This window comes from Bidens hawaiensis, unplaced genomic scaffold (assembly GCF_021521415.1).
Source record: "Bidens hawaiensis isolate Kalapana, Puna unplaced genomic scaffold, B.hawaiensis_p1.1 tig00006109_1, whole genome shotgun sequence".
NCBI classification, from domain to species: Eukaryota; Viridiplantae; Streptophyta; class Magnoliopsida; order Asterales; family Asteraceae; genus Bidens; species Bidens hawaiensis.
The window spans coordinates 562,004-583,691 of NW_027491407.1; the positions used below are offsets into that span (position 1 = coordinate 562,004).

Consider the following 21,688-nt stretch of genomic DNA (forward strand, 5'->3'; position numbering starts at 1 on the left):
TTTGAAAGAGATGTAAACAAAATTCTCTTTTTAGTTTATATTTTTATAAAAAGTATATAAATTAAATAGTATTTTTAATGGTGGAACATATTCTCTTTTATCTGGTTCGGTAACTAAATTGGGAATGCATGATATAGATTTGAAAAAAGTTGTTATATTTATATGCATTATAATCTATATATTTTAGTTATATTAAATATATTATGTTTTGATGCTACAAAATAAGAAATCAAATATGTATTTTTTTATGTTACAACATAAGTTAAATATTTTAATAAAATTAACATATTTTAAAGTTTAAAAATTTATGTTAATTTACATAATTAACATAATATATATATATATATATATATATATATATATATATATATATATATATATATAGCTACATATTTTAAAGTTTAAAAATTTAAGTCAATTTACATATTTAATACAATTTACATATTTTAATAAAATTTACATAATATAAAGTTTAAAAAATTTATGTTGGTTACATATTTTACATATTTTAATAAATTAACATAATTTAAAGTTTAAAAATTTATGTCAACTAACATAATTTTGATATTTCAATAAAATTTACATATTTTATAGCTTAAATATTTATGTCTATTTACATATTTAACACAATTTACATTTTGTTAAATAAAATTTACATAATTTTAAGTTTAAGATTTTTGTTAATTATATATCCAACATAACTTACATATTTTAATAAAATTCACATTGTGAAATTGAAATGAAATGGTTTGTTTTTCATATTTAAAAATACTTTACATATATAAAAGTACGTATCCTTAATTAAAATTTGTTAATATTGTGAAATTGAAATGGTTTGTTTTTTAAGTGAACGAACCAAAAATCAAAAATTGAAAAATAATATTGAAAAAAGTAACCAAAATAATAAATATATATAATAATGTACTAACTGATTACCTGATACAATCTTTATTATTTTTTAAATGCACACTACGATTTAAAATATAAAAACAATACATTCAATAATATAAATTACATTTGCTTTTTATTTTTCAATAATATATGACACTTCTGTAAAATAGCGATTGATTACAATATTTATGGTTTTGAATTATTATATTAATAAGATTTGAGGTGCTTTAAAAAAATAAGTTAAAAACTCTGAACATAATGTTTTGTATGAAACATAGACATGGGTGAAAAAAAGAATATTGTTAGTTTATTTAAAATATAATATTTATTATTTGAGTGGAGCGTGCAAACATAATGTGGCTCGTTCTGCTTTAGTTAGCTATTTTGAAGAGAGACAAATGCAAATTAGAATTTTGAAATATTATGAGAGTTTTCATACATAGGAAATGACAGGAGAAAAGATGTAGTTGTCAGACATGAGAAAGATTATAAATGCCAATATTACTCATGCATGTTTAACAAGTAATTAGTGATGTGGATGAATATGGACCTTACAAAGGTTTTCTTAAGTCATCAGGGTTTTCAAATTAAACATACCCTACGTATGTCGATATACTTAAAAATTTGAAAAAAAAAAAAGAACATTAGTTAGTTCATAACTTCATATTAAAACTTGGGGTTTTAGAGTAACCATACCTTGGCCCGCTTCTCTATAAAAGATTTTCTCCGTCTATATCTCAAACCCTAGTTGATCAAATCAAATAATTCAAACATGACTATGGAGCCATTCAACAAGTAAAGCCTCTATTTGCCTTACTTTTAATAATTGAGTTTGTCGGAATATTGTTATAGTTATGTGATTCCTTCACATATTCATAAACTTGCGTTCGATGTAGATTGGTGAAGTTGACGGCGAGGGCACTTTACGGTGATAGAGATATTGCTGTTGTTATTCTTGACGCTCTCACGAGGTATTATTGATCATACGCTTATTTGATCGAGTGTGTGCGGACTCTAGCTGAATATTATTTAAGGCTTTACATGATTCAGTTTTAGTCTTTGATTCTGTTTCTGTTATGATTGTGAATTATTGTAGACGACAATGGGTGCGCGAGCAAAAGATTTGAAGTTGGATTCGAAACAAGTTCGAAGAATTTTGCAGTTTTTTGAAGAAGAAAAGCTAGTGAATAGGGAACATAGGAGAGAGGTTAGTTATATATATTTAACTTGCATAATCTCTATCATATAAAGAAAGGGTGAGCATAAAACCAAATTAACCGAAAAAACCGCACCGCAAAATATGCATTTTCATTTTTTTATTTTTTTTTGCAATGTCAACACATAATTGGAAAAAAAAACGAAATTAACCGAAAAACCGAAAACCGAAAAACCGGAAACCGAAAACCGAACGGTTTGCATATTCAAATAACCGATTACATCGGTTTCGGTTTGGGTTTCGCCTAATAACCGAACCGAACTGACCCGTGCTCAACCCTAATATAAAGAGCCTATAGTCTAATAAGTTTATTTATTTTTGTAACAGACAGCCGATAACGCTGCAGTTGATGCTACTCATACTCACTCTTATTGTTGTCTTGATTATGCACAGGTTTTTTCTGCTACAAGCATTTTTATAATTTATTTGTTTTTTATTTATTAAGAATTAGCACAAATGTTTCCTTTGATTCTGGTAATCTGGTATCAACATGAATCCGTTACAAAAAAAAAATGAAATTTATCTTGGTTGCAGATACGTGAAGAGGTGAGGCATAGGGTGCTGTGGATGATGAAAAAATTGAAAGCTGAAATAAACAACAAGAATGCGGTCGTGGAATACGTATGCCCGAAACCGAAACATGGAACATTGAGGGATATGCTTCGTACTTATGATATTATAAAGAGAGTTTGGAACCATAGGTTCAGGGTTCTTCATCTTTTTTTAAGGACCTGATTCATGCAACACCTTCAGTTTAGTAACAAATTTTATTTCCTTCATGTTTTTATTAAATTTATTTTGGTGATAAAAATACAGGTACAATTTAAGCCTTGCACTAGTAATCATTAGCAACAAAGTTATCTTTTTTCGAATGGCCGCAACAAAGTTACGTTAATTGTATACCAGTTAGTGTTGGTTCAGTCCCAATATCGAAACACACAAAAACTCATGAATATGAAAGTTTAACACTTTAGAAGTAAACAAGGAACAGGTAACTTTATTCAATTCCAAAACCTGCCTTAAACAGGCTAACATCCAAACAACAAATTCAACAGACTCAACATGCTATTGCCGACTCAAAAAGAAAGTTCCTAATTCTTAAAGAACCGTTAGTTTCAAAACAGAAAGCCCAAGGTTCACTTTGACTACTAATACTTATTCAAGCTGGTTTAATTTAATGCACAATTCTTTATATTATATATATATTGGGTCAAGTTAAAATAAGAAGTATATTATTTGTAAGAAGGATAAGAAGTAATCTATACCACTGATTTTGGATTTGAATGGTTGAGATTAGTTTGGAGAAAAATTAAGTATAAAACAAGTGGAAGGGCATAAAAGGAATAACACATGATTGTTAGTTTTCTCTCTCCACATGCAAGGCACATGCTAATTTCACCATCATTTAAGAACGTCTATAACTTTTTTGTAAGACATCTTTTTTTAAAAAAAAAACTCACCATAATAATGTGTATTTTTTTTATGTTTAATATGAATACCATATTGTTATATAAAAATTAAAAAAAAAGTTAGTGGGTTTTTTATACATTTTGTTATAGGTTATGGATATTGTGTTTTTCTTTTTCTTCATTGTGTTTTACCAAAATTTTGTTATACATAATTGTACTTTTACCATTGTATTTTTTAGGTAAAAAAACACAATTGTGTTACTTCATTTCGTTGTGTTTTTTCGTATTTTGTTTGTTGTATTTTTTCATTGTGTTTTTCCATTTCGTTTATCATTGTGTTTTTCGTTGAATGGCCCAATGAACCAAAATACCTCTTTGCATTTTTGGCCTAATTGAACCAAATATAAAGCATTTTCAAGAATATGATTAGGAACAATAAAGCACTAATCGTCATTGTGTTTTTTAATTTTTTTATCATTGTGTTTTACTAAAATTGTGTTAGTGTTTTTTTTCCCTCTTAAACCTTAGCTAGTTGGGCCTCAAGGTTTATTTATTTAGAGTGTGCTGATTTCACAGCCCAAATACTCATATTCAATCTCCTAAAATTCCAGTTCAATCCATCACTATCTGCTCCATTTTTCCTAATCAAGTTTGTTTGTAAACCTTATTAATACACGATACACCCCTTGTAATTATTCAAATCTCACCAACCCATTAACAGCCGGAAAACCTACAACATTGAAAAACACAATTGAGCATATTCGGATTGTAACGATGTCGGAGAGAAATGCAGGTATGAAGATGATGACAGAGTTGGGGTCAAAGTAAGGTGCCATAGATCACATTGATGGTTAAACACATTGTGACAGCGCCTAGCCTATCCAGCTCCACTATAGTTTGCGGCGGATTCAGATCTGATGGTTTCTGATCGGTGACGAAGGTTGCAGGTGGTGGCGGTTGGGCGTTGACGGAGGTCGCAGGTGGTAGGACGGTGCTGGAGTTGCAGGTGTACGGTGTCGGAGGCTGCCGTATGGCCACCTTATCCACTATCACCATAGTTTCCGGTGACGGAGGAAAGCGGCCGAGGATGTTGGTGGTGGTGGGCGGTGGCAGCTATGGATGATGAAATGGTGATGGTTGGGAAGATGTGGAAGATGGTGAAAGCTGGATTATTAAGTGGGTTTTCTTTAGATTTAAGTGACCAAAATACCCTCCTTCCTATCCTTCTTAGGAAAACCAAACTTCTTATTTGAACCTAACCCTATATATATATATATATATATATATTGAAAAGCTCACTTCAATAAAACCAAGCACCTTATCTCCAAGACGCAAATAGGGGACGCCAAAAACATACAAGCAATTACATTACATCAAAGTTACACCACCCTTTCCAATCTACCAAAGTCATTTTTACTCTACTTCTATACCAAAGATACCCTAAAGATTTAACATCCGAAACTATTTCCCTTGCTCGGAAAAATCAACTCATTCCTAACTTTCCATAATCGCCAACACGTTAATATAGCAATGTCGTATAAGACCTTTCTTTTTTCCTTCGAGACCGCCATTTGGTTATTAATAACTAACACATCTTTGACCGAGAAAAGAAAAGGAAATTGAATACCACACCAAGCCGCTATACCTTGCCATACCCCAATAGCTAACACATCTTTGGCCGAGAAAAGAAAAGGAAATTGAATACCACACCAAGCCGTTATACCTTGCCAAACCCCAATAGCAATCGCACAAGCCGAGAAAAGGTGATCCGCTGTCTTTTCGTATACACCACAAAAAGCACATGAGAAATCATCTACATCAATGTTCCTCCTTCGAAGAGCCATCCTAATTGGAATCTGGTCTAAAGAGGCCCTCAACATAAATATGTTACACTTATGTGGGAGCCATTTACACCATTTATAAACGTCACCATTACTTACCAATTCCTCACCCTTCAGCCATTTTTTAACCATAGCCACTGAGAAGATCTCGTTTGACCCATCATTCCATTTTCATCCATCTTCTTTACTAGACAACCGTATGCCATTGACCAACCTTTGATACTCCACCAACTCACGACAATGATCATTCGATGTGGGGTAACTGTTCAAAGATCAAGACACAACAACGTAATCATTATGTAGCCCAATTCTATCAGCTACAAAACACCATTTATCTTTTTCAAGGCGAAATAGGTCCGGGAATAAACTCCTTAGCGGTACTTGGGTGACCCAAGAATCAATCCAAAATCGAATTCTTTTTCCATTCCCCACTATCCCAAGAAACATGTTGTTAACATCTTTGTCTTGAACCTTCACCCTGTAAACGGCAGCCACCAACCTACTCCATGTACCCGACGTCCTTCTATTACATGGAACCGTGTCCCACCTTCTTTTAAAACCATGAATTGCATAAATAGTCTTTCTCCAAAGCACTTCATATTCGTTTCGATACCTCCACATCCATTTTAGTAGGAGAGCGTTATTATACAAATCTAGTTTACTAACCCCAGCCCACCACTTCGCTTTGGACGAGTAACCTTATCCCAAGCGAACCAATGAACTTTAGCCCCCTCCGTACCACCCCCCATAAAAACTTTTTGATCAACGCCTCTAGCTTCTTAATAACACCAACCGGAGCCTTGTAGATGGAAAATTAGTACGTGGGTAAACTTTCAAGCACCGATTTTATTAACGTAACCCGACCTCCAATATACAATGTGATAGCTTTCCATTTAGAAAGTCGGTTTTGGAAAACCTTTACCACTTGATCCTAATTAGATACCCTATTCATGTTAGCACCCACACTAATCCCCAAGTAAACAAACGGGGCTTCACCAAAGCAACATCCCAGCATATACATCCAAATTACCTGTGATCCACTGGGCCTCGCTAGTTTAACCCCATCATTCACCCCTTAATCTTGACATTGACCTGTGCATTCATCTAGTTCAATCAAGTTGAGTTTTTTCTTCCTTCCTTTCTATTTAATATGTACAATCATTAGCAAAGTGTACAAATGCTTCACACGCATAAACTTGAATCCGCTTTTGTCTCCTCAACTCGAGCCTCTTCCACGCCTTCTTTCCCCATTTGCAGGATCCTCTTCCTCATCCATATGGCCTATCATCATGTTCACCATTAGCAATGTTGTAAAAGTAGGTTTACAAGGCTGAGTACTCCCTTAGTACTTGCTACAAAATATGCCACCGAGAAAAGTTTCTCTAACTCCACCTTGTTACTAAGAATCAATCAATAGTGGTCAACCTCATTCAGAATAGCATCTAGTGGGTAAACTTGAGTCGATTTTGACTTAAGATAAAACATAATTTGCATTTCTATAATATTAAAGAAAAAATATCATTTTTTTAATTATTGGTTAATAATTTTTATAATATTTTATAATTTAAAAACATATGTGTAGGTCCCTAGAATAGATCTAACAACATGTTCTTGAATCAATCTAACTTGTGAGCTAGCGGAAATCACTCACAGGCAATCGAGACCTCGGATCTTGTTTAGTGTTGGTTATTGCCAAGAATGGTAAGGAACAGAGGGAGTAGAGAGAGTTGCTGAGAAAGTGTGGATAAGAGTTTAGCAAAAAAAAGGTAAGTATGCATGGGTATGGTCACACTGTTTATAGTGCAAGCCATCCGTTGCTATTTTCATTACATGGGCCCTTAAAGGGCTTTGTTCACACATGGGCCAAACCCTAACATTATCACAGTATGAACCGAAGGCTAGTAAAATACAACACGAATAAACAAGATAATACAAAAGACCATGTTTATAAAATAGGGCCTAACAATCTCCCTCTAGTCTTTAGTATTATCTTTAGCTTTCGTCATTAGTCAGACTCGTACACTAGACATCCATCGTCTTGCAATTGATCCTCAATAAGTCGTCGTACAAACCTGTTGAACTTATCAACTATCTTATTAGTGTTTTATTTGCCGTGATCTTCAAGTGTACGCATATGAGACTTGTATAGCTTCAATATGTCTTCCTTGCCGAGACCCATTAATTCGTTCTCATTATATGCACGAAGCGGATGCATGGTTAGGCACTGAATCACTGCTTCTCCAGTATTATTGTCAAACTCCCAGCACAAGAAATCATGAAGCAGATTTGGCTCAAACGGTTCTCCATGATAGATTTCTCCCCCTTCCGCAGGCATTTTGTATCTCTAGGCTTTTCTTCTTTTGTAAGTGACGGGATCAATCTCAGTAGGATGTTTGTAAGTCCTCACCTTGTTCAGTTGGAAGTTGGGGTAATCATCCTTTGACTCTCTGTGCATGTGTCGCTTGAACCATCCTTCAAGTCTTTTCTCTCATGCTCCAGCACCCACTGCTTTTCAGAAGTAGTTCATGTCGTGCTTAGACAATATGTGCATCTCAGTCTGATGCATGTAAGTGATGTCTCCTTCTGATATCCCAAGACGGGCTATCTTCGTGCCATTTGGCATAAAGGATTAGTGAATCATCGTGGTAAGGATAATTCAGCAACGAGCACTCCCACGATCGTTCACGAAGTTTCATTTCTTATTTCTTGGTTTCGGCACTTGAGAGGTATAAGCAACAGGAAGAGAAACAACAGTTTCAAACTCAAGAGCTAGATCTCTTGCGTCCTGTTCGGGTGTATCAGGATGTGGGGAGTAGTTGATGTCATCATCAATGCCAAAGATCGCTGTTGATTCCTTGACCGACGATTGGGTACCTGCAATTTCGTCAACATTAAAAATAGAGTTAAAGTCTTGCTCCAACGCAACATCACGATCCCTGACTCCTTTGGCTGCATCACTAGCCGAGGGGTCATCACGTGGCAAGTCATCGTGTGGAGCGGATTGCTTATCCGCCCCACTGCCACCACCAACACTAGCACCATTGATATAACGCTAAATATATATTAATACCTTGTATATTTTAATTAATATTTTAATCGTTTATGTTCGGTTTTTATTAGGATTTGTATATTACTAACTTATTTGAATATGTAGGTTTTGGGTTTTAATTCCAGTGAAAAGAGGGCGAAAAAGGAGCAAAAAACAAGTCGAACCGGAGAACCGACGCATCAGGAACCGAACCGGACCGAACCAGGAAGTGAACCGGACCAGCGAGGTGGACCAACCCCCCTAGGCCGGTGTGCTGCGCGGCCAAGGGGAAGAGACTCATCGCGCGGCGCGGCGGGTGGTGCCGGTGTCCGGATTTCCAGAATGTTTGTTTTTGGCCGACTTAACCTATTTTTGGACCCCCTGTTGACTATAAAAAGACCCCTAAACTCACCATTAATCATACCTTGAAGTCCAGACGAATTTGGTGAGTTCCGAGGCGTCTGCGGCGAGTTTCCGGCAGCTTAGGAGTCGAGGAATCAGCCGGCGAAGTGCTTATCGATCAAGGACGAAGACTCCGGGTTTTATCACTTTTATTCTTCCGTTCTTATTTATTTTCGCCATGATTTCGTCTATTATTGTTTTGTTTGTTTTTGAGATGCTAGGCTAAACGTTATAGACTGCTTAGGCTTATGATGAACTTACTTTGACGTTTTGTTTTGATTTGGGATTTATTTGCGTTATGGTTTTTATGGTTTAGTAAAAGGTTTGCTTATATTAAATTGATGCGTATGGATATTTAGGATTGTTTGATTAATTGTTATTATTCCATAGTTGCCTTGATTATTGTTTGTCATTATGATAGGTTGCTATTAGGTAAATTACTTTGTGTTTTTGATTATTTTGTGATTGATTTCGAATAAGATCATAGGAATAATATTATTTAATCAAATAAATCTAAGTGTGCTGCTAACCTAAATAGCTGTAAGGTGCTAGGTTATCGATAGATTTTTATCATTTGATCTTGCTAGATTTAGTTCTTCGTAAGGAGTTCGTCTAGGTTTGATTATTTAATTATTTTCTATAGAATCACTTTGATATATTAAACTGCCTTTGATTTTCGCGCTATAAGGTAGGATTTCGTATAAAGGAACTAAATTATAAACAATTGGGTGACCGTAAGCAAACTTGATTTTTAATACTGGTGTGCGTTAAAACTTGTTAGAAATCCATAGGTTTTCTCTTTAGAAGGGTCAGGGGTCCTATTTGGTTTTTTCTTTTAAGTGTCTATTTTACGATCCCAGTCCATAACTTAATATTTTCCCAAGTCAATTCATTACCGAAATTTAGGGGAGTCTAGCCTAGGTAGTTTTCTTATCATCATCTTATTTTCATAACAAACTTTGTTTTCATTTAATTTACTTGTTTTCTTAATTAGTTTTAATTATAGTATTAATTTAGTATTTTAAATAAATACCCCTTAAACAAATATAAATAATAAGTCGTGTTTTGTAGTCGAGTCTAATTAGCTAGTAAACATAATTTAAAGAGTCTCGTGGGTTCGATATCCGGACTTACTTAGCTGTACTAGAGTCGGCCGGTTCACTTGCCAGTTAGTAGTTTAGTTAAGTTTAAGAGTCTAGAATTTATTACTTATTGTCTAGATTAGCGTGTTTTTATATAACTACTTTTAGCACATCAAGTTTTTTGTTTACTTCCTGGTTCGGTCCTGTTCGTTTCCTGATGCGTCGATTATCCGGTTCGGCTTGTTTTTTTCTCCTTTTTCGCCCTCTTTTCACCGGAATTAAAACCCGAAACCTACATTATTCAAATAAGTTAGTAATATACAAATCCTAATAAAAACCGAACATAAACGATTAAAATATTAATTAAAATATACAAGGGATTAATATATATTTAGCGTTATATCAGCCACCACCATTATTTTCAACATCATTATTGTCCGAGTCATCATCATCACCGTCTGACTCTTTATCAAAACTATCCATAACGTCATCTTCATCCTCTTCTTCATCATCCTCATCACCTTGCTCATCACCACCAGCTTCACACACTCCAACAATCGGAGTTGCACCAGGAACACTTACACTTCCTGAACCACCAACAATCGTGCCAACTACCAAAGCATCATTACTGGTAATATCAACACCAGTACCACTACCACTACCACCAGCCGTAGTAGACTGTCCTTTCTTCCCTTTTCCTCCTTCGTGTTCGTCATCGGAGTTCACCCAACCTCCAAAAACGGTCCTCAAACGACTTTTAGGATCCTCAATTTCGTGATCGGTCGTCTTCATAAGCTTAGAGGTGGAGAGATATTTGTTGATCAACTCTTCATTCATCTTTAGTTGAGCTTCATTCAACTGATCCTGCTCCTCCAACTTGATCTTCAATCTTTGATGTGAACTCAACATTTTCTACAATGAGAGTTCCTACATTTCTTGATGAACCTTGATCACTGTCAAGCAGAGCAATCCTGGCTTCTAGACGCTTAGTATCAAGCAACAACCTTTCAATCTCCTTCTCCAAGTCATCCTTCAATCTTGTTTTGATGCGAGATGAGTACAACAAGTCACTTTCAATATAGGATATTCTTGACTCCAGACTTATGCCTTCGTCATGTTGTCGAGCGAGTGACAGTGATTGATCAGTCAATAATGTTTGCTGACTTTCCACTCGCTTTTAGAGAACTTCAATCTAACTTTGTTGATTTTCAATGAGAGCTCTATCATCCTCTCTATCATTGACCAATATGGCCACTCTTTCTACTAACATGGCCTTCTCCTTTTCCAATTATGCACCCTTCTTCTTCTAATCCTTCACGAACTCAAGCAACACCTTTTCTCGTTCAGCCTGTTTGGCATTTTATTCCTCTAGTGCAATAATCCTATCAAGCATAGGATAAGTGTACACTAGAGCTTTCTTATAATTGCTACCAGATAGGGGTGTAGGGTTAGAATTGAGGATTTTGTGATTGTAGGATGAGTGAAGGATTGTGTAGGTTGGGTAGAGGTAAGGTTATGATTTGGGTAGGGAAGGAAGTGGTAAGACTAAATGTAGGGTTTGGGGTTGGTATGTGGTTAAGGTTTGAGGTTGGTTGATATGGGGATTGATGTAGTTTGTGTACTAGGTGAAGATGTGAAGGTGGATGACCAGAAGGTTGTAGCTTTAAGCAGTGAGGTAAAGGTTGGTGACTTAAAGGATGAGGCTAAAGGTGAGGTTTATTGTAGTATGCTTTTGGGTTGGTCTGGTGAAGAAATGGGCAAGTATAAGTTTGGTAAGAGTAGGCCTTGAATGGGATGGTTTTGTTGTGAGGGAGAGATTTTAGGGGAGGTAACAGGTGAGTCATGTAAGATAAATTTTGTTGGTTTTGTTTAAGGTTTGGTTTTGCTTTTTGGTTTGGGTCGGGGAATGTGAACCTGTTTGCCTTTCATGGTGGCAATTTTCAAGACATGGTTTCGGGGGAGGCTTGGTAAGGATCTTGTTCAATAGTTGTTGTTGGAGGTGTGGAGGTTTGGGGGTGGTGTAGTGGTCTGTGTCACGGTGGAAGCCGAGAATTTTACCTTCAAGGAAGTGGGCTTCTTGGAGTCTCCAATCTTCCTTAAACGCTTCAGTAGCTACTCGAGCACTTCTTCCTCCTCAGCTAGTTGGGAAGAACCACCAGCAGAAGGCTTGATAGTAGCCTTCCTCTTTTTCTCAGCCTTCTTCTTCTTTTTTCCTCCTTTCAACCTCAACCTTGGGTTCGTCTCAGTAGCCTCATCATCAGGCTCTTCCACCTCATGCTCGTCCTCACTTTCCTCTTCATCACCTCTATCATCATCATCATCATCATCATCATCATCATCATCACCACCACCTTCACCAGCAGCTTTATCAGCAGGTTCGGTTTCAGCAAACAGACCAAACTTTTTCCCAGGAACTTCTCCTCTATCACGATATCCACAGCTTGGAGTGTCTAACATTGCATTAAACACCGTCTGCTTCACCATCTTTGCATGATGAGGCTCGGTCGGAGGAAGTTCATTACCCTTTCCTTCATACTTAACAGTATACACAGGTCGCGACACCTTGGGCATCAAATCATCCAGTAATAGCGCACAAATCTTGGGTACGTCATCCAAGTACTGTTTGTCGAAGCCTTTGCGTGCATACATAGAAAGATCAGTCTTGAGTAGTTGAACTGAATCTTGTTGGTCATGAAAGCCGTTACAGAAACCCAATTAGTCCTCAATTTATCGAATCCACCTCTAAGTTCTGATAAAAAATTAGCTACAATATGAAACGAGAACTTCCAGTATGGTGGTAGATGCTTCTTCTCAAAAGTCATCCAATTTGAATCATATCCAATTTTAGTGGCGTATTCCTGCAACTTATCCTTCTTCATTCATTTGAAATAGTGGTTATCAGCATCTTTGATTCTCAAGGCCCTCCTTATAGAAGTCTCGGTGATCTTTAATTTCTAAAGGCTACTTCAATTGTAATGAAATCACCGTCCTTGACAACCTTTGCTTTAGACCAGAACTCCTCAATCCAATGGGTATGAATCTCTAGGTTGGTTGATATAGCATGCATCAAGGGAGATTCCCTAAGACCCTTTATCATAGATGTGAATACTTTATGCTTCCTCTTCTTTGGTAGATTAAGTGTACAATACATGTTATGTTGCTGCAAAGACATCATCAAACAACCATTAGAACTAATGTTTAAAGATATAAACAAGAAACCAAAAAACAAAATTAACTGAAGACAATGAAAGTTTTGAAAACAAAAACAAAAAAAAATTGAAAATCTGCTAAGGAAAAATGAATCGAATCGAATACGAACCAATCGAATTGAATACGAACTAATCGAACCGAATACAAACCAATCGAATCGCATAGGCAATCCAATTGCATCTTATGGAAAACTCGATTCTATTGGAATTCCGAAATTCGATTGGAATTCCAAAACTCGATTCGATTGAAATGTTATGTGATACGATCCAAATTTGCAACTTGACTCGAATCAAAATGTTCGTGCGGTTCGATTAAGATTAGGAACTCGACTCGAATCAAAATGTTCATGCGACTCGATTGAGATTAGGAACTCGACTCATATCAAAATGTTCGTGCAATTCGATTGAGCTTCACTTTGTCCAAAAATCAATTCCACTCAGATCTAAGATCGCCTACACCCAATATATTCTTCTGTATAATTTTTTCGTAAGAACAACAACCACAAGAACACCTATCGCTCCATAAAAGGCCCATAAAACCCCGAAATTTCAAAAACTTATCAAAACTATTCTAAAGTCAAATCAAATCAGTTCATAGATTCATTGCGATGTCGATGACAGAAAATAATCATCTATTTTAACAAACAAGCAACAATAAATGGTCCCCTTGATCCTATAATGGTTCGGTTATGAACTGTCACAGTCAAGAACAAGAAATCAGCCACTATGAATAATAAAATGTTATACTGAGGATGAAGGGTCCATGATTATTATACTCATGTGTAAAACTCTAAGACAAATGAGCAGATTTGCTTATGTTTTGAGGTTTGAAATCGGCTAAGAGAGAGAGAGAGAGAGAGAGAGAGAGTTGAGAGGGTTTGGGAAAATGAAAAGTTAATAAAGTGAAAGAAAAAATGAGATCTCCTTTATATAGGGTCAGCCTATCTCGCGATAAGGTCAAAACCTCTCGAGTTTTAAACGAATTTTCACTCTCAACCCTCAAACTTTGAAAATATTAACTGATTTATATCCGAAAAATAACACTAAAAAATATACAACTTATATTTTTGTTGGTCTACACGTTTGACAATATTTGCATAAGAGACCGCAACACAAAGAAACAAACACATATAAATAATATTTAGATAAAGCTTAAATAAAATTTAAAGAAATAAAAATATATAATTAAAATAAAATAAAAAATAAATAGAAATAAAAATACAAATAAAAATATAAAATTATAATTAAAATAAAACAACTTTGACCAAAACACTGATATACTTTTTTTATTGTTATCACAATTATCATCGTATATTTACTTTTTTATGTAGGAGTTACTGAGTTTATATTGCCTATTCTTTACTTGCCTCAGGTTCTTGAATTTTTAGGGACTTTCGGAGGTGGCCTTAGATATCATGCAGAAGGAATATTTCCTGAGAAATGAGATCATGAAACTTGAGGCCGAATTTTGAAACTTTAAACAAGAAAGTGGGGACAACTTAATTTACAACTACCTTTTACATGAGCTCAGACTCTTGGTCCCACACCTAGTCACACCACTTTCTCGAGCCATCCAGAAGTAAATTGGGGCCTCCCTATGCGAATCTAAGACTTGGTTTGGAGTTGTAAACACATCCACCTTAGCTGATGTTATCATGCTAGCCGCTACACTCTCAGATATCCATCTCTGTTTTAGAGATGGTGTGTATTAGAGAGAAATTTTATATAAAAACAGTGTCTGAATAGTAAAAAAAAAGTGTTTAAATAGACATTTGTTTTAAAATTCACATAATATAAAAGTTTTAAGAGTTAATTGCAGTTATTGTCCCTATGATGAAACTCAAAACACAGCTTTCGACCCCCTTAATGACCATTTCGCAAATAAGGCCCATGTGATGGTCCTTTTTTTACAATTTGGGTTTTCTGTTTCTTTGACCATTTGTTTAACTGTTAAATCCAAGGGTAAATTCGTCTTCACATGCCTAATAATAATATAATTCATTTTTAAAAGGGATCGCTGGTGGAAGCATAAACATGTCGACCTGATAATCATTTGTATATATTGGTTAATATATACAACAGCTTCATCCACCACGACACCATCCCCACCAGTCACCAAGATGACGTGATAGGGTTAGATACTTGAAGAAGAAGGATGCTAAGATTTCGGAGAAGAATTAACTCAAAACAATCTGCTTACTTTTATTCATGTAACGATACTTATTATATAATCAAACAAAATACTAAACACCCCCTTCTACTAACCATAAAAGACCTAACACGTACCCAAACTTGAAAATAATAACCAAACGTATATAAAAGAAATAATATCATATCAATACTCCCCCCTTAATCCACTTTTTGCCCACAAAGGCGATTTAAGTAATATTGTCTTCATCCTCTTTTGTTGCTTGTCTTTTCACCCTCCACCTCGAGTATGTAAAGCTTTTTTTTACACTTGTGCCCCGGAAAAAAACTTTTCTGTACACTAGAAACATTCCCCTTTTGCCCTTTTTAACTCAAGTTCATCACCTTCAATCGCATTCCTGATTTAGAAGCCAGTGGCTCGATGGCTCCTGTTGTTAAAGTTGGCAGCAATCGCAGTTTTGAAGTGTTAATTGGAGGAATAATTTTTTCTTGAGAGTCACCTGTGGGGATTATCACACCCCTTAAATTGTTGTTGTTTTGTATCCGTGCCAACCCATATACCTCGTGTAGGTTACGAGGCTTAAACATTTTGACTGGTCAACTGACCTCCTTTTTAAGGCCCTTAAGGTATAAAGTGACAACTTGTGTTTCACTAATGTTTACCTTGTTCAGCAGGGCATCGAATGAATTGTTGTAGTCGAGCAGAGAATCAGCATGGGTCAAGGACGCGATTTCTTCCAATGGGTCTTCAAACATGCTATTAGAAAACCGACTTGAGATAGCCCTAGCATACTCTTCCATTGGGAGTTCTGCTATAGTAGCGTTTCGGGTCTTCATGTAAGATCGGTGCCATTGAATAGCATCGCCTTCAAGGTGGATGATAGCATGCCAGAGTTTCAAGTTATCCGGTGTCTCATCTCTTGCACAAAATGCCCGCAACGATACAACCACCCTTGTACGTCTTCCCCATTGAACTTGGGAAAGTCGACCTTCCCGATCCTCATCTATTTGCTGCTAGAACCATCAATGGCCCTGCCAGATCCGAACATGTTGGTTCTGTTTTCAGTATTCACCTTAAAGATCTGCTCTTGTTGCTTAATCAGCTGTTCTTGTTGCTTCATCATAGTATATAAGGTTTCCTGGATATCGGTGATGGCTTTGTCATGGTCCTTGATCGTCTTGTCAACCCCTTGATTGCGTGTGTTTGTCATGGCGACTAGGGATCGACTGGTTGCTCTGATACCCTTGATAGGGTTAGAGACTTGATGAAGAAGAAGAAGAATGCTAGGATTTAAGAGAAGAATTAACTCAAAACAATCTGCTTACTTTTATTCATGTACGATACTTATTATATAATCAAACGAAATACTAAACACCCCCTTCTACTAACCCTAAAAGACCTGACATGTACCCAAACTTGAAAATAATAACCAAACATATATAAAAGAAATAATATCGTATCATGACGGAGGCCCGATTTGTATATGATCTCCAGCGGGATGGGTCCGGCGAGGTTGTTGGCGGCGAAGGTTAGATTTACAAGGTTACGTAAGCTTTTGATGGCTGGAGAAAGGGTTTCGGTAAGGTTAAATCCGGAAATTTTTTAGGTCACTAATCCCACCATTAACACTTAAATAGCCTTAGAAAACCGTGAAAGAAAACCCCAAATTTAAACCACCGCCACCATCACGCCGGCACCCAGCACCACAATAACCATAGCGGCCGACAACAAGCACCTTGTCTGCAACCCTATATCGGCAACACCACTGCAAACACTCCACCTTCTCTGCCGGGGAACCTTTGGAATAAACAGTTAGTCGCCCTCCACTTCCGCCTTGTACAACGATTGCGTTTGATGGCGTCGCACCTCCTACCAATGATTCAATTCATAAATACAGGCTCGAATTTTAATTATTTGTGTGAGCTAGAGATTAAAATTGGTCAGATCTTGTTTTTCTGGGTTTATTGAAGTTGGGTCACATGTGATAATTTCATTTGAATTCATGCAAGATGTGTTTTTAGATTCTTTTGATTGAAACATGGAATTTTTGTGAAGTGAGATTGTTGTGGAACATGTTTTGGTGGAATTTTATTAAATTATTTTGATAAAATTTGGGTTTTCATGTGAGAATTTCGTTAAAAATTTGGGGTTTTCAAGAAAGATTGTAACCTCAACCGATGAGCCGGTGATCAGTGGGTTTTTGGAGTGGTGAGTGGGGGGTTGTTGGCGTTGAGGAGTGATCGGAGGTTTTGATTTGGAAAAGGTTGGAGTATTAATGGTGGTCGGAGTAGGAAAAGAAAACGATTTGAAGGTTGACTGTATATCGTGTGTATTTGAATAAATAAATCAAACTTTTAACAATAATCATTTTATTTCACCTGGTTGCGAGTGTTGTACTTAGTGTGGCTAGACCCAGGTTCGAAACCCATGGTGGATGGTTTTGTTATTATTTTTTGAGGGATATCATTAAATAAATTGAGGCTCCAAATTTATTTATTTAAAAACCATAAGGTTGCAAATTACAATGGTATTAGTGTCTTTTCACATATACACTAACGCTGTGACTTGACAATAGACCCAAATTGCAAAAAAATGACCACCATAGAAGCCTTATCAGCGAAATAGTCACCCAAGATTAACAACTACGTTTTAGGTTTCAGGACAAGACCATAGAATTGACTCAAGTTTTAAACTATATAATATTAAAACTTTTAAACGAATACAAAACTTCCTTGGCCGCCAAGCAGGCTTTTAAAATAAATAAATAAATCTGAAGGAGTTTATAAAGACTAAAGAGCCCTAGGAAATCATTATTTTAGAGTTCATTGAGTTTGACTTCCCCATGAGCATCATCGAGCCGTTTAAGACGTAAAGTCTTAAACCCTAGTTATTAGATTAATAATTAATTGATTATGCGATGATTAATGATCTTGATTAAATTGAATTGAATTGCGTTTGATTGGTGAGGTTGACGGCAAGGGCGTTTTACGATTATGTTCCCGCCATATCGGATGAATTGCTGTGGTTGTACTTGACGCTCTCACCAGGTATATATACATACATATATATACTTGGGGAAATTGTTGCACCGTATCACCTTTCGAGTGTCGTTATCCGATGAATAAAGATTTACACGATCAAGTTTAGCAAAGGGAAATTTACCAAAATAGACAATATTGATCCTTTAGAAAAACAGACAAGACTTTTAGCCTGTTAAGTTACTAGACATCCCATTCTAGGCCTGTCAAATTGCGCCCACGAGCGACAAGCCGGCTAAGGAGGCTAAGGCTTAGCCGGTTTATTTTGGCTTGGAAAATCATAAAAAATAAGATGGGTTTCACCTTTTGACGAACTTGGAGTTAACACGTGGCACAAGTAGGCTAATTTTAGCATACAACTGCAGTTTTTAGCACAAGGAAAGACATTTGTAGGGTGAGTTGTGACACTGTCAACTCCTAGGTGGTCAAAGGGTGGGGCTCGCTGACTTTGTAGGCTAGCCTAAGCTTAGCCTACATATGACACGTGTCAACTATTGGCTAGCACTTAGCCTACTTAGCGTATTGGCGACTTCTAACTGGCTAAATTTGAAAATGTTTACAGTCTTGTAGGCTAAAAGTCAACCCCTGTTTAAAAAAATGGTCAAACACGTCTATTTTGGTAATTTGCTATATATAAGGGGCTGCAGGAGATTATTTGGATCTGGAGTTTCAGTGTTGAATTTTTGATGATCATGATCATACTTCGACTGAGTGTTTGCAAACTCTTAATTAGAAACTTACTATCTGAGACACTGTGACCTTAAAATGCAGTAATCAATTTCAAGCCTTAATGCCACTAGATTCATGATCAGATATTCATTTGTACTTGCACAGAATTGAAATGCTTTATAATTTGAACCAGTAACATCCTAATTGGTTATTTTTGATGCTGTTATTATTGTGCATTTTTGTTTCATTATTATAGGCGACAATGGGTTCACGAAAAAGAGTTAGCAGAAGATTTAAAGTTGCATGTAAAACAGCTTCGGAAAATTTTGCAGTTTTTTGAAGAAGAAAAGCTAGTGAGTCCATCATAGGAAAGAAGTAAGTTTTATACTTGTAACAATTTCTTTAATATATATGTGATGTTTACATGCAATAAAGAGGTGAGTTTTATAAATACATTTATATTATAACAGACCGCCAAGAAACTCTCTAGTACCGCAGTTGCTGCTACTGCTGATAATCTGATTGGAAGAGAACGTGAAGAGAAGATTAAGCTGCACACTCACTCTTGCTGTTGTCTTGATTATGCACGGGTGACTTGCAATATTATTATTTTCAGAATTAAAAGAAAACAAAAGGAAACTTGGAAATTTATCTCGGTTTGCAGATACATGATGTGGTGAGGTATAGAATGCTTTTGATGAAGAAAAAGGTGAAAGATGGCCTAGACAACAAGAATAAGGCCCCGGAATACGTATGCCCAAAATCATATTGTGGAAAAAGGTTTGATCTTTATCGGTTTATATTATATAAAAGGATATATGACAATCAAAGTTGAGTAATTATTTGAATATTTTCAGATATAGTGCATTTGATGCTATGCAGCTGATTTCTTTGGAAGATGAATCATTTCATTGTGAAAGATGCAACACGGAATTAGTTGCATCGTGCGACAAAGTAACTTCACAAGATAATGTAAATGGTGATGAAAAATTGAGGGATTTGCTTCAAAAGATGGAGGTATTTTTATTGTAAATGTAAATTTTATGAATACTATAAAGAAAGTTTTAACTTGGTTCCAGTTTGGTAACAACTATTATCTTCATGTTTATTCATTTTTATCTTTTTTAAATTGGATTTTGGTGATTAAAATGCAGGTGCAACTTGAGCCTTTGACAGATCAGCTTAGCAGGGTGAAAGACTTAGAAGCTCCTTATTTTGGAACTCTTCAAGAATGGGAACTTAGAGCGCGTGCTTCTAATTCTGATCCTAGTACCAATGATTATTCGAGATCAGGACCGTGTGGGACCCCTATGCCATTTCTTGGAGAGACAAAGGTGCTCCCGCTTACAATGTTTAGAAACTCAAACTGTGATTAACTATTATTTGATGGTTGAGGTTTTATATGATGATAACAATATTATTAATTGCAGGTGGAAGTGGTTTTTTGTGGTGCGGAAGAAAAAGGAGAAATAAAATCTGAAAATGCAGCAATGAAAGTTTTGCCTCCGTGGATGATTAAAGAAGGGATGAATCTTACAAACGAGCAGTGCGGGGGTGTAAATCAAGAATCAAACACGGAGGGAAGTTCAGCATCTGAGGATCTAAAGGATAAGCCAATTAATCAAGAAGATGATGCAAAGAATCTTCAGGCTAGTTCAAGATTCATATTTCTTATTTGTAGACCGCTAACTAAAATGAGCTAAAGTATCAAACGGGTTGAAATTCATAATAAGTGTTTAGTAAATGCATCCAACCTTTGAAGTCGTTTATATTTAAACATACTGTTTACTACAAAAATTAAGGGCAGAATGATACTTTGTAAGTCAACCCAACCCAACCGCCTATACTAATAATTCACCTTTTAGAATCTAGACCCATTTTGACCCGTTATCCAACCTGCACTTATTGCTACATTTTGTTTTATTTTACAACCTCGTCCGTTAGCCCATTGATTGATGCATTGCACTATTGCAGGATGAGTATATGAAAGCGTGGTATGCTGCTTTATTTCAGAGGCAAAAAGAACAAGAAGCAGCCACCAAAAGGGAGCAAAACAATAACATCTCCACTAATGCTGATGCTGATGCTGGCCCTTCAAGTTCTAGAAAACGCCAACGGTATGATGACAATTCAGGTAGTGTCTTTGTGTGTCTACACATCATTCATTTGGTATGGTATGCTATGAACATCACATTGTTTAATTAACTCTTGTAGATTAGGTAACGCTGTAACGGGTCAAAAGTGGTTCTAGTTGAAAATAGTCAACACTTGACTTTTTAAGTGTCACATTTTTAGTTTTTCAAACCTTGATTGTAATAAGCTACTTTTTTTAGTTTGACCCGTTTGAGGTAAAACATAACCCACATCTTTTTTGTTGACTTCTGCAGGAGACACCTTCAGGGTGGGCTTGAATGATAAAGCAGCAAAGTATTCACTAGACGAAGATAATGACGGCATCGACTGGGAAGAAGATTAATTTCTAGAAAACATTTGGGTTCGGTTTAATGATCTATATAACGCGTTAGTTAACAACTTACAACTTGGACCGTCCAGTTTTTGACACTATAACCCTTGGACTATTACAAACTAACATATCATGACAGTTTGGTCGTGCTTTCTTAGGAAATCGTGTTGAAAGTATGATAGATGCAGAGAAAATATGTATAGAATGGCTGTTGTAAATATGAAAATATGTTTGCAGAGCTGAATGATGGGAGAGTTTAATGATGTTTTTATTGGACCGTTAGTTCGGAC

At 36.0% G+C, this 21,688-nt stretch overlaps 1 pseudogene; it reads left to right on the top strand.

Annotated features, from left to right (window-relative positions):
* The first annotated feature begins 1,663 nt into the window (after nt 1–1,663).
* Nucleotides 1,664–21,410, top strand: LOC143631586 (uncharacterized; annotated as a pseudogene).
* Nucleotides 21,411–21,688: the final 278 nt, after the last annotated feature.